At 34.2% G+C, this 14,803-nt stretch overlaps 2 long non-coding RNA genes across 2 annotated transcripts; both read left to right on the forward strand.

Annotated features, from left to right (window-relative positions):
* The first annotated feature begins 596 nt into the window (after window positions 1-596).
* LOC148306583 (uncharacterized) lies at window positions 597-4,010 on the forward strand. Its single transcript, XR_015837976.1, has 3 exons — window positions 597-688; window positions 1,674-2,217; window positions 2,986-4,010. It is a non-coding gene; the product is annotated as an uncharacterized LOC148306583 (long non-coding RNA).
* A 1,374-nt stretch (window positions 4,011-5,384) lies between these two features.
* Window positions 5,385-8,827, forward strand: LOC148306584 (uncharacterized). The gene is made up of 2 exons (XR_015837975.1): window positions 5,385-5,525; window positions 6,300-8,827. It is a non-coding gene; the product is annotated as an uncharacterized LOC148306584 (long non-coding RNA).
* Window positions 8,828-14,803: the final 5,976 nt, after the last annotated feature.

Consider the following 14,803-nt stretch of genomic DNA (forward strand, 5'->3'; position numbering starts at 1 on the left):
AATAGATGTCTCTAGTGAAGTTTAAGTAATTCAAGAATAAAGTTTCAAAATTGGTCAATATATATGGAACTTCCAAGAGTTTGAGTAGTGTGGTTTTCAATAATGGGTAGAATTGATGAATGTGACACGTGTGTAAAGTGATCACTTAAACACCAGCCTATGACGGTCGTCAGCCCCGTAAATGCCCAGACTCCCATATTCTTCTTCATCTTTGATGAGATGTAAAAAAATAATATAAAATAAAATAACTCACCAAAATATCTTTTTAATTGTATTGTACGTTTAAAAGAAGTTTATGTAGTTTCAAAAAATTAAAACAGTATAAATTAATGAATAAAATCGTATTTCAACGACGGTACTCGGCTGTCAAACTTAAAACACAGTAAGGGACATTTTTTTTGCATTTTTGAACTAAGTAGATTCTACTTAGTTCAAAAATGCAAAAAAACGTACTGCAAAAAAATGTCTTTTACTGTGTTTTGAGTTTGGACAGCCGAACTCATATATTTATTTTCTATGGACATAAGTAGGTACTAAACACCTATTTTGTTTATAGAAATGCGAAGACAAATGAACTCTCCGCGCATATAGTCTATGTTCTTTACTGTGCGATCTCTTTTGACATTAATGACTGTCGACACGTATTCTATCTGTACGTATATAAATAGGAAACTTCATTAAATATTTGGTACGTGCTCATTATTTGACATGCGTGTGTAGTATTTACTGACGCAGGTAACGTTAGCTCTAACACTCTCCTTATCATACATGGTTTACTTTGTGTAATATCACTTAACAACACTACTTCATGACTACTGGTTCGAAATAATCATTCATCAGGTAGAGTAAAACGATACTGAATATGAATGATAAGGAAAGTGTTACATTACCGTACCGCAAAGTTAAAGATGCTTTTAATAATACAAAAAAAACACTTACCCTATTTTAATACAAAATAAAATTGACAATAACTAATAGTTTGAATCATGTCTACTACTCGTTATATTAGTTGAATCGGTAAAATAATGCAATAATTATAATAATTATAATAATAATATATATATATATATATATATATATATATATATATATATATATATATATATATATATATATATATATATATATATATATATATATATATATATATATATATATATATATATATATATATATATATATATATATATATATATATATATATATATATATATATATATATATATATATATATATATATATATATAAATATATACATATTTATATTTATTATAACTGCAGACAGTTGGTAGAATTCCATATTGAATTGTTGGGTGTATATCCAAAATTAAACACGGTTATTGGATTGAATTATACTTTTATTTACAAATATGATATGTGACGCGCTTCGTCTTATTAAGACATTATCAAACACTCGTATATTTATATAATTCATCAAAATGATAGAAGTTGCTTTAATTTTTATTTAAATGATATTTGAATATAATTTGTTTTTGTAAAAAGCTTGACATGAAGTGAGTTGCGGAACCTTTTTTGTTAAAAAAAAGCCCTCCGTAAAACTATAGTAATACAATAATAAAGAGTAGTTATATGGGACTAAATCAAATAGTTGTTAAACATACAGTGACTTTCTAGTCATATTTGTATGATCTCCACAATAGTAATATTTGCAGGTAATATTTGATGATCAAATGGACCGCTCTTTAGCTCGTGTAAAGGCTGAACCGGAGACTGGCGATATGGAACGGATTATTCTAACTGGGAATTCTATGGACGCACCATGTCCTGTGATACTAAAGAGTGAGCCAGAGCCCGATGGGGTTATTAGTAATATTCCACACTGTAATATGGATATGTCATATTCAGCTGTAAAAAAGGAGATTATCTACCCGGATGTTCCTATTATCAAGATCGAAGTACCAGACAGTGACGATGAGACTCTCCACACTGAAGACGAGGCATCGTTCCTCGAGAAGAAGCCAGAAACCGGTTATCACGAAGAAGAATTATCCTCTATTCTTCCTGAAACTACATTTATCAAGACGGAAGCAGTAAGTCATAATGAATATAATCTTCACACTGAAAATGAATTAGTCGAAGTGAAGTCAAGTGCTGAACCGCACTACGAGGGAGTATCTAGCAATATGATGTACATGAATATAGATGCACAATATCCAGATATACAAAAATCCTCAAGAAAAACTAAAGCTGTTTCTAGTGAGTATAACTTTTTTATATTATTTATCCAACATTTTGAATGTGTCCAAATACTTGTTCACAAATCTGGATTATCTCTAATTATAGGGTTGTTTTTCATATTATTTTTATGACATCTCATCAAGGATGAAGAAGAATATGGAAGTCTGGGCATTTTGATTAGTGTGATTGTCAATAATGGATAGAAATGGTGATTGTTACACGTGTGTGATCACTTACACCAGCCTATTACGGTCGTCAACCCCTTAAATGCCCAGACTTCCACATTCTTCATCTTTTATGAGATGTCAAAAAATAAAATTATTTATCCGTTTTAAAATTTATTATCTAAATGGCATTCTATATTTTTCATATCATTTAACTGATTTTATTTTACTTATATATACGACCGTTTAGTCTGCTTTAAGGCTGTATTTATGAATGTAGACATTGATAATTTAATCAAGTGTCGGGTTGTGGTCCCGTGGTTAGTGTGGCGGACTCCAAGTCAGAGTTTTTCGGTTCGAACCCACTCTACCACAATTTGATACCTATTTCTAAAAATGAGCCGTTTAGGCTTACAGAAATAGTGTGAAATTGAAATATTTGTGTAAATAATAAAAACACAAAAAAAACTTTTAAAAAATCGAACCTTTTATTTCTTACTTTAAACTGCCTAATTTCCAATGTGATTGTATACTCGTAGAGTGGATGACGATACACTGTTTCTCTGAATATGTGCAAGTCAAAGAAAAGTAATTTATCATATCATTTTCTTCTTCCTTTCAGATTCGCAGAAAAATATTAAAGAACCGTTTTCTTGCTCAGAGTGTCACTTTAAATTTTCACGGAAACTCCATTTAAAGTTACATATGATTACTCATACTGGCGAGAAACCATACTCTTGCCCTTACTGTCACATCAAGTGCTCGCAGAAATGTAATCTTACAATGCATATGAAAACTCATATGCGTCGTAAGATTGGCGAAGAAGCTGGTGAGAAATTATTATCTTGCTCACAGTGCCAGTATACGACTTCCAAGAAAAGTAGACTTAACAGGCACATGCTTACTCATACCGGCGAGAAACCATACTCATGTACAGAGTGTGAGTTTAGGTGTTCACAGAAAGGAGATTTAAAGTCACATATGTTCACTCATTCTAGCGAGAAGCCTATCTCATGTTCAGAGTGTCAGTATAAGTGTGCAAGGAAAGGGGACTTAAGATCACACATGTTTACTCATAATGGCTTGAAACCATTTTCTTGCTCAGAGTGTCCCTATAAATGTTCGCGGATTGGTGATTTAAATTTACACATGAAAACTCATTCTGGCGAAAAACCATTTTCTTGCACAGAGTGTCCATACAAGTGTTTAAAGAGATGCCAATTAAAAAGGCACGTTTTAACTCATTCTGACGACAAACCATTTCCGTGTTCCGAGTGTCAATATAAGTCCTCAAATAAAAGTGACTTGAGAAAACACAAGTTAATTCATACCAATGAAAAACCATTCTCATGCTCCGACTGTCAGTATAAGTGTTCAGTGAAACGTTCCTTAATACGACATTTGTTAACTCATGTCGATGGATAATAACTAGGGTAACTTTTAAGAAGGAAAAATCGACGTACGGGTTACAGACACAAGTAGTTAATTCTTCAAAACCATACATCAGATCTGGGCCAAGAGTTCAATCGCGGATATTATTCTTTACTCCTTCGATCTAATTCTATTTTCATATAATTCATAAGGATGTTTGTTAAATAATGATTTAATGATGCAAATAAAATACGTTTTAAAATTATCCAAAAAAAATATTTTAATTAAAAAATATATGCTTTATTTTTTATCCATGCGAAAAGTAAATAAGCAGGTACCTGGACTTTCTCATACAAATGACATTAATATCGTGGTGTTCCTGGTTTTTTGGAGAGTTTAAGAGATTGATCTTCCCTCCCGTCCTTCTCAATTTTTTTTTACTAAATGTCTTCTTCTTCTAACCCTTATCCGCACCCAATGGTGCATAGGGCACTGCAGCTTATAAAAGCAGTGTTATCTTGATCGTTAAATACACGAAGGAATGTTATCAGCCTTCCGCTTCAGGTACCAGTCCAGGGTCATATTAAATAAATATTAGACCGAAAAATCACTAATATTTATTTTGACCCTCTTGGGAATCGAACCCGGGACCTCCAGCATGGTCGCCTAGCGTGCTGACCATTACACTATGGAGGTGGACTATATGTAGGTGCAAATAAATGCACAAATATGAATTCAAATGCTTGTAATATAATCACTCATGTATACGTATATACAACACCCTGAACTGACCTGTAGAAGTTTATAATAAAAAAAACATAAATATAGTGATTTTTAACATATCGCCCTGTGATTTCAAGAGGGTTAAATTGACACCCGTTTAGGGTTATTGAAAAAAACAGCCATTTTAAATTACTAACTTAGACTCCATATCTTGGGAATTGTCAGTAACTGAAAAATTATTCATGACATGAAAAAAGGGGTTCCTTCTTACTTTGGGTATATTTGGGAAGCAAACAGTTGAGGGTAAGCGAGCAAAAAACAATTTCCACAGTACAGGGAGACCAAACAATGAAGTAACCTGGGTCCTGATGCAGAAAATTCTTCCTTCTTTCCTTGGACCGAGAGGAGAAAATAAAAAGTGCACCACGTGCTTAATGTATCACGAGTCCAAGTTTTCAAGGGTTGAAGTAAAACGTTTCATATTTAAAAAAAAAAATAAAAAAATGCACACGCTAATATTTTTAGATTTAAGTTTCGTACTGACATTTCTTGATGGACTTTATTTTATGAGTTAAACAATAACGATGAACTTTTTCTCACATTTATTTTATTTGACCAGTGACCAGGTTACATTGTTATCGACATCATTAGACTAGTTAGACTGGTCTGGTATTGTTTTTATTACATAGTAGTACATATATAATTATTATTGTATGTACTTCTTCGAAATAAACCATTATTCGTGCATTGCGTACAAAAATATGACTCGAAGTACTAGAGTCCACCCAAAGGAATTTTTTTTTAATATTTTTCAGAAGTTTTTTTACCTAATATTCAAAAAAATATATCGTTATTTGAGGTACCTACCTAAGAATTTTTTTGGGATCCTACTCTCAAAGAAGTGTAATGTCTATGGTTAATATTATTGTCTATGCTTTTCTCGTGAAATGGCGACGGGTGAGTCATGTCATATAATCAGTATTTTAACTTAGATCGAGTGTTCATCCCGTGTAACAAGTATTATTGTACCAACTAAAGGATTTTCGCTCATGATAAAGGAAAAACAAGGTATTTCTGTCACTTAATAGTGTGTTAATAATAGTTTCGATGACGTAGCATCATGGTGGGGACTGGCCGGAGTCACCTTGTCGTAACGTAATTAATGTTAGGGACCGGCCGGAGCCATTTCGTCTTAACGTAACACGTTACGATGCAAGCATTTGTATAGTCAGTACAGCGAGCCGAACTGCTCGCCGCTCGTTCCGAATGATCCATCCGAAGTCGGATGCAATTTTAGGTTATTACCAGGGTTGCCAATCTGTGAGAAATTCCCCAAACTGCGAGGAATCTGTTTTTTCTTCATCTGGAGTAAGCTGTAATTTAATAAAATCACAACCAAGAATCACATCTTCGTCGTCCGACATTTTAACTACGAATGCAAAGTTGCAAAGATTCATACAGATTTTGGGTTATTTATTCTATACAAATTTAATGCAGATTTCTAGACTGTAATTCAGATTTTTTGGTTTGGCATATGGCAATACTGAGCACAAGCGAGCAGTTGTGTTCTAAACGAGCACTGATGGCGGTCAGTCAGCGATGCCGTAACGTCGTAACGTAACATTGTCGCCGCGAGCAATGTTACGACGTTACGTTACGACGAAATGCTCCGGTCAGTCCTCACCATTAAGATCCGTAAATGAACGCTGTAAAAAATTTAAACATCCTAAAAACACGAAAAATGGATGAATAAGTTGAGAAAAATATGTTTTTAAACAATTTGATGTATGTCATATATTTTGATTTTTTTTTATAAAGATAATAACGCTTATAATCTTGCAGGTATTTGACATGCAAGAGAAATATACGTATGAACAGTTTATATACAACTATCTTGAAAACTGAAACAGAGATGGATCCTGTTTCGGTTTTTGTCAAGGTTGAATCAGAGACTTGCGATGCGCTCGTCGAGGATATTCGATTTCGAGACACAATGGAGGTGCCATGTCCCGTCGTAATCAAAAGTGAACCGGAATCTGGCGCTATTAGTACTATTTTAGACTCTGGCGAAGATGCATCATACTCCGCTGTAAAGAATGAGATCATCTACCTAGTTGATCCTGTCATCAAGGATGAACCAGGGACTGTTCCTGGATATGGTGATACTTCCCGTACTGGGGAATACATGAATGAAGTGGCATCTCTATCGGGGACCAGTGCAACACGACCCATCAAACAAGAATTTGGTAACCAAATTTTCACATCTGAAATAGATATTTCGTACTCTGACATCAAACAAGAAACTTCTCAAGAGATATCAAATGACAGCTTGATATCTCACACGGACGTTAAACCGTACGAATGCGCGGTTTGTAAATATAAATGTTCACAAAAAGCACAGCTTGAGTCGCACATTTTAACTCACACCAGTGAAAATACTTTCACATGTTCAAAGTGTGACTTCAAAAGTGCTGTAAAAAGCCATTTCAAAGCACACATTAAAACACATACTGAAAAAATAATAATTTCGTGTACAGAATGTGATTTTAAATGTTTTGACAAATACGGTTTAAAATTTCATATGATGACGCATACTGGCGAAAAACCGTTTTCATGCAACGAGTGCCAGTATAAATGTTCGCGAAAAATAATGCTAAAAACCCACATGATGAAACACACCGGCGAAAAACCATTCGCATGTTCGGAGTGCGACTTCAAATGTGTTAAAAAGAACACGTTGAATAACCATATGATGAGGCATTCGGGTGAAAAACCCTTTTCATGTCCGGAGTGCGACTACAGATGCTCGCGTAAAGGAATGTTGAAACCACATATGCTTAGCCATGTTCGTAAGATCCAACATGATGTGCAAAAACCGTATTCATGCTTGGTATGTTCTTATAAATGTTACACGAACGGACGGCTAAATTCCCACATGTTGATTCACAAAAGCGAAAAAAAATATTCCTGCCCGGAATGCAAATTCGCTTGTAATGAAAAAAGTGTTTTAAGAATGCATATTTTAATACATGGAGAAAAGCCGTTCGCATGCTCTCAGTGTGATTATAAATGTGCTAGAAAAGCGCATTTAAAACAACACATGTTTGTTCATACTGGAGAAAAATCTTTTTTGTGCGCAGAATGTAATTATACTTGCTCATTAAAAATTTATTTGAACAGGCATATGTTAAAACATAGAGCGAGCCTACTCACTTGCTCAGAATGTGAATTTAAATGTTCACAAAAAGGACAATTGAAATCCCACATGAAACGAGTTCATCCTGAAGCAAAACCTTATTCGTGCGCCGACTGCGAGTATACATGTTCAAGAAAATGGTTTCTGGACAGACATTTGTTAAGGCACGATGAAAAACCTTCAAATAGTTTGCAAGAGAAAAAGTTTTCATGTACCGTATGTAATTGCAAATACTCGCAGAAGAAACTACTGAATGCGCACATGTTAATCCATACCGATAAACCTTTTTCGTGTTCAGAATGTCCATATAAATGTTTAAAACAAGTCGAGTTACAATCGCACATGTTAAAACATTCTGGTGAAAAACCTTTTTCTTGTTCACTCTGTGAATATACTTGTGCGCGAAAATATCAATTAAGGTTACACCTGTTCTCGCATTCTAATAAGAAGCCGTTTTCATGTTCAGAATGCGATTACACGTGTTCGCTTCGAAATCAACTAAGAAGGCATTTCATTACTCATGCTCGCCCTAAACCATTTTCGTGCGCCGAATGCAAATTCAGAAGCACACACAAATCGTATTTAAAAAAGCACATCTTAATCCACGCTGGTGAAAACTCAAAACAATAAATGCATTGAAAATATAAACGTTAACAACTGTATCCATGTAAAAGTTTATTTGTAAAGACTAAGCTATTCTTTTTTAGAGCGTCTGTTTAAGTGCTCGTCGTATTCAGAGTCGCATAAACATATTATTTGTGAAACATACATAAGTGAAAACAATATGATGAATAACAATTCATTTAAAGGGTTTGAAATGAGGTGCTAAGAAGGATGAAATGAGTCAACAAGACAGAAAATTTATAATGAGATTGAACAAACGAACTTTATTGGTGACAAGCAAACACATTCATGACACGAACTAAACAAAGCACAATATTGGGGAAGGTAAAAGGCAAGAGCGGAAGCGGAAGACGGAGAAGTTGTAGAAACAATCAAAAGGTCAGGCCGAATGTCCTTTTGAAGACTCGACATCCTGTCTTAAGATTGAGAATAGTGAATATAATTGGAATTTACCCCTGAACTTAGAAGTATGTGTGAATACTAATTTATGTTATTTTGTATATTGAAAGCATTGACTTTGTGGATCATAGTGATATATTACTTTGAGAAATGAAAGGACTTTTTGATCCACTCACATTTTTATTAACTACCTGTTGTTTCGGCAACAACCTGTTGCCCTCTTCAGGGGTTATTTTATGACTAGATTAGAATGATAAAAAAACTATAAATTTTTGTGATCCTATAATTTACATTTTAAATATAATATAGATATATAATTATGTATAATTTGTAATTGAAATAAAGATGTCATAAAATAAACCCTGAAGAGGGCAACAGGTTGTTGCCGAAACTAGTTGGTTAGTAAAAATGTTGATGTATCAAAAAACGAAGTCTTTTTATTTCTCAAAATAATATTAATTTATGTATTTAGATAGATAATTTCACATTTATTAAATTATTTATCAAATGTATGTTAGTTAATACAAACAATTGCCAGTTGTGCCCCTTAGAATGTGAACATATGTATTAGAAATGAGCTTATCAATTAGCTGGGCTGTTGGCATAGTAACCAGTGGAACCGTGCCCAAGAGATAGAAGCAAGAATGAAGAGAAACTCCTTCAAAATTCATGACCTCCTTAGTTATAGAAACTTCGAACTGAGAATTGTACAATGCTACATATTTTCAGCTCTTCCATATGACGTCGAAAGCTGGAAACACTGGGATCATTTTCACCCAAGCATCCACAAAGAAGATTAAATCATTCGATATATGAAAAAAATTATATTACAAAATAAAATCCAAGGTAAAAAGGCCTAATAAATATCCTGGCTTAAGAGCGCGGTTTTTATGTAGCACCGAGTGGCTGCAGGCAAAGCGAAAATTCTCATGATGATTGCTAACCTTCACCCTGGAGCATCCGACTTCAGTCGGACGCTCCACGCTTTAAATAGTGCATGAGATGCCTACATAATAATCATTTCTCCGAATTTGCTGAACATATCGTAGTCATACAGGAGAAAGTGACCGAGTGCATTTTTATTAAAAACGTGATCATTTACTATTTGATATCTTACTAGCTTAATATTGCCCTGAAAAAAATCCCAAAGGATTTTAAACTTGGAAGTATAATGTATTTAATTGTTAAAAATGACGTAACTGCATTGTTGTTTATTTTCTTGCCAATTAAAAGTGACTTAAATGGCCCTCCTGAAAATTTTACGTTTCGTTAGTTAGTCACTTTCTCCTGTACGACTACGATATACTCAATAATAATCATTCATTTAATTCTGCAAATGGCTTTGAATTATTAGATTTCAATACAAAAAAAGTATAATTTAGATATAAAAAGAGTATAATTTTGTCCGCCTCCGTAGTGTAATGGTCAGCATGCTCGCCTACCGTTCTGGAGGTCCCGGGTTCGATTCCCAGGGGAGTTTAATAAATATAAGTGATTTTTTCACTCTAATATTTATTCAATATTACACTGGACTGGTACCTGAAGCGGAGGGCTGATCACCTTTCCTTCATGTGTAATCGATCGAGATAACACTGCGTTTATATGAGGCATTGCCCTATGCACCATTGGGGTGCGGTAAGGGATTTATTTTTTATTATTTAAATTTAGAGGCGAGGAGTGTATGTCAGGACAGAATTGTGTGGCGTTCCATCCTTTCTGTCTACCCCTGCAGGGAAACGGCGTGATGGTAGTAGTAGTAGTAATTTAGAGATTTCAGAAATTAAATAAGCGATAAAACAAAATGTGAATATTATAATTTAAATTTATGTAAGTACAATGTTTAATATATTATTAGATTAAAACCAATATTTTTAGCTTTTCCACTTTTTTATTTGACCAGCGACCGAGTTTCGTCGTTACCGACATCATCAGACTGGTGGGAGGCTATACAAATTGTTATGTTATATATATAAAACAAGGCAGGAGTTGATAACCATGATTTGATATAATTTTATTGAGTATAATTTTATTTTATTAAATTAATTTCTCAATAAAATTATATCATATCAAATCATGGTTATCAACTCCTGCCTTGTTTTATATATAACATAACAATTTGTATAGCCTCTCACCAGTCTGATGATGTCGGTAACGACGAAACCCGGTCGCTGGTCAAATAAAAAAAGTGGAAAAGCTAAAAATATTGGTTTTAATCTAATAATATATTAAAAATGCAATTCCATCACCAAGTGTCAGTGGATAATATAAATCTATTAAAAACAATGTTTAATATTTTTCCTATTCCTATTCTTTGAAATAACAGCAAAAAAACTCCCACCCTCTCACTCCAAACCTAACTTTATTACCCATTCCTTAAGCCCGCCCACTCGCCCAACTATGAATATTTCAATGTTTTAGAATTAGTACATGTGTAACCCTGATGATGACAAAATTCTTGTCGAAACCGGTTGGAGAAAAAATGTACTAATAAAAAAGTGCTTGAAAACAATGTTCTTTTATTTTATAAAGTTCATAAAATGTACCACAAAGTATCTGCAAAAAAACATTAAAAAAACAATAATTGTGTGTCGTGTTAATACAAGCCCTCCAAGAACCTTTAACCTTCTGTTGGATAGGAAAATGGTCTTCGAAACGAGTCTTCTGCAACTTCCCTGAAAAACAATTTTTTACTCTGGCGACACCAGTCAAAAACCGGAAACGTGCTTTGCAATACCAGCATCAAAAAAGAAGGAACTTTAACTTTTAAAAATGATAATAGACAATAGTGCTTAAATGAAGATAGAAAAGTAGAATAATCAAGATACAGAAATAAAGAATGAGAATTGTCTATAGTAGGTTTATCCGTACTGGATACGATCTCGGGCCAATTCCAATAACATTATGACATTTTACAATATACAATAATATTACATACAACAAATTTTAATACAAATACCACTTGACCTTAAAAATTTATGATAAAAATTTCGGCGGGTGGATTCGGCTTCCGGTCGCGCCCAGCCGGGAGCTAAGTACTTTCAGCGCAGAGTGAACGTCACTTCCGGCCTTTAAAAAAGGGGGGGAGTCATCAGTCTTTATATAAATTAGTCTGGTCTTTGAGTGCGACGCGTCCCGTTTCCCGGTGCCACGTGCAATTAGTTGACTAAAATGCATTTCTTCCACCGACGATATCAGTCTAAAGCAAGTAAATAAGGAATAACGCATTATTTTACCAAGGAGCGACTTCAAATAACGACGGGGCTACATTGACGTTATTTTATTCGCAAATTAGTTAGTCTGTGATACTAATCCTTCTCTACACGTGCCTCTGCGACGCGGACGCTGCGCAGGATTTCGGTAATCAATATTTTAAACTAATGTTGCTTTTCCCCTGTTTTTACGTTATATAGTAACACAATAAACGTAGCTTTTAAAATATGTTTATAATATTAAAACACTACATACAGGCCCACGATGAAAATTCACTGTAAGCCATACGGGCTTGTGGCTTTATTTTAGGTCATTGATCCGCGGCGTGTGTGACGCGGCACGCTGTGCCGCGGAAAAAACGTCTAGTTTTGTGAAAATAACACTATTGCTCCAAATTTTGAATGCCTGTGCTCGGTTAAGTAGGCTCACTTTTGGCATTAAACATATTATGTTAAATATGTTACCATAATATGGTAAATATGCACCTCTGAAATTTCTTAATTTGGTAGGTGTACCTTGAATATTAATAGATTGCGGAACACTGCCCTTGATACTATCTGCGAGTGACGTTACTAAACGTCCGTAAAAAAATACCACATAGAAATAAAACGGGGATAAATAAGATAATAAAAAAAAAATTATTTTAGAAGTAATAGTTCTTCGGGTTTTTAAGTATAATTAAAATTTTTGTATGAATTAATCGGATGAAATAGTTTTGTCCCATCACTCAATTTTATTAAAATTAGTAATCAAATCAATTGATCAAAATCTTGTCCGCCTTCGTGTTATGTAAATGGTTAGCTTGTATAGCTACCATGCTGGAGGTCCCGGGTTCGATTCCCAGGGGGGTGAAAATAAATATCAGTGATTTTACACTGTAATATTTATTTAATATAAAACCCTGGACTGGTTCCTGAAGTGATCACCTTGCCTTCATGTAACTTACGATCAAAATGACACTGCGTCACTACGATGCAGTGCCCTATGCACCATTGGGTGCGGATAAGGGTTTAGGAAAGAAATCAATTGATTATAATGCAAATAATTTTCAGGTGAATTTATTTATGAAAATGGAGCTTTATAAATGTACTAATTGTAACTGTAGACAGTTGGTAGAATTCCATATTGAATTCTTGGGTAATATATCCAAAATTCAACAAGGTTTATTGGATTGAATTCTACATCTATTTATGTATATCTTAAAACGTGACACATTTCGTCTTATTTGTGTTTGATTATGTTATGCTATAGAGTATTTGATAATGTCTTAATAAGACAAAACGCGTCACGTATTAACATATACATAAACAAATGTAGAATTCAATCCAACAAACCTTGTTTAATTTTGGATATATTACCCAACAATGCTTTATAAATTATCCATAATTATTATTCTGTTCGTCATTCATTGTGTTCTCATTGAAACTTCAGAACCAGTGACCAGAATTCATCATCAAAGAATGGATTCTCTCAACAAGGAAGGCGATGTTCAGAAATGGCAGAGTATTGATTCTTATGAAGCGACAAATCGACATAACATCGATTTTTAACGCTCGGTTTTATGTCGATTCGTCAAATTTTAAGAGTCGTTGTCATCGGACGTGGAGACACGATGAAGGAAGATGTTCCCGGCCAGGGTCGGGGCATTCCACCCGGATTGCGATGCTAAAAGTATGTTGCCGGATTTGGCTTCACACCACGATAATTCCTTTATGATTATCTTGATGTGAATCTGGTCTGGGCGGCATATTTATACGACTTATCCTGACATTCAACAATTATACACTTGGGCCTCGTATAACTTGGTTTTATTTTTTATTTATTTTACGTGTTTTTGCATTTCACAATATAATATAAATACAACTACAAAGAATATATGTATGTAAAACATTTTGAGTGTGTCCAAACACTTGTTCACAAAATCTGGATTATCTTCAATTACAGGAGTCATTTTCATATTATTTTTTGACATCTCATCAAAGATGAAGAAGAATACGGAAGTCTGGGCATTTACGGGGCTGAAGACCGTCATATGGAGAAAAAAAGAACAGGCTGTTACCGGAACCTGTGGAGAGTCTTGTATTCTTAAATTTAATAAACGCAACTTTTTAATCCTCCTGTTTTCATTTTATTTCCCATAATATTATATTTCTTTACTTAAACCGAGGACTCGGCCACTGCATCATATATACAAGACAGCGTCGGCATAGATTGTTTCACATTCCTATACACAGGACCAACCCTTGATGGTTATGCCTGTAGGAAGAGCTACCACTATGTTGAACAATATCACATTGGATATTGATTGATCTGTTGATCTATTGATATATGGATTGATCTGTTCCATGTGTCCGAAGGAGTTTCCGGAGCGAGATTCTTCTACACATTTAACAAGAGTCTTCTTGCGTAATTTTTAATTTGTTTTTTTAATGTATACGCCTTAAATGTTTGTTTGTAATGTATATATTAATTATTGAATAAATTGAATTGAATATACGCAGTGTTATCTTGATCATTAACACATGAAGGAAAGGTGATCAGCCCTCCGCTTCAGGTACCAATCCAGGGTATATTGAATAAATATTAGAGTGAAAAAATCACATGACCCACCCCCCTAGGAATCGAACCCGGGACCTCCAATGCGGCATCTGAGCGTGCTGACCATTACTACAGAGGCGGACAAACCCGTGAATGCAATTGAACATCTCCACCCTCTACCTCCTTCCCTAAACTCTCTTCTTCCATTGCCTTCCTCGTTATCATCAATATTTACTTTCTATAAATATTTTATTAAATAGAAAGTAGTTGCTTAATACAACAGTAATTTTAAAACTAACTACCTAACTAACCATCACGCCGCTTCTCCGCAGGGGCAGGCTTTGTCTGTCTTTGCAAACATTCTTAGCCTTTTCCACGT

Source organism: Brachycentrus maculatus, unplaced genomic scaffold (genome assembly GCF_059751285.1).
Source record: "Brachycentrus maculatus isolate JH-2025_06_01 unplaced genomic scaffold, ASM5975128v1 h1tg000236l, whole genome shotgun sequence".
NCBI lineage: Eukaryota > Metazoa > Arthropoda > Insecta > Trichoptera > Brachycentridae > Brachycentrus > Brachycentrus maculatus.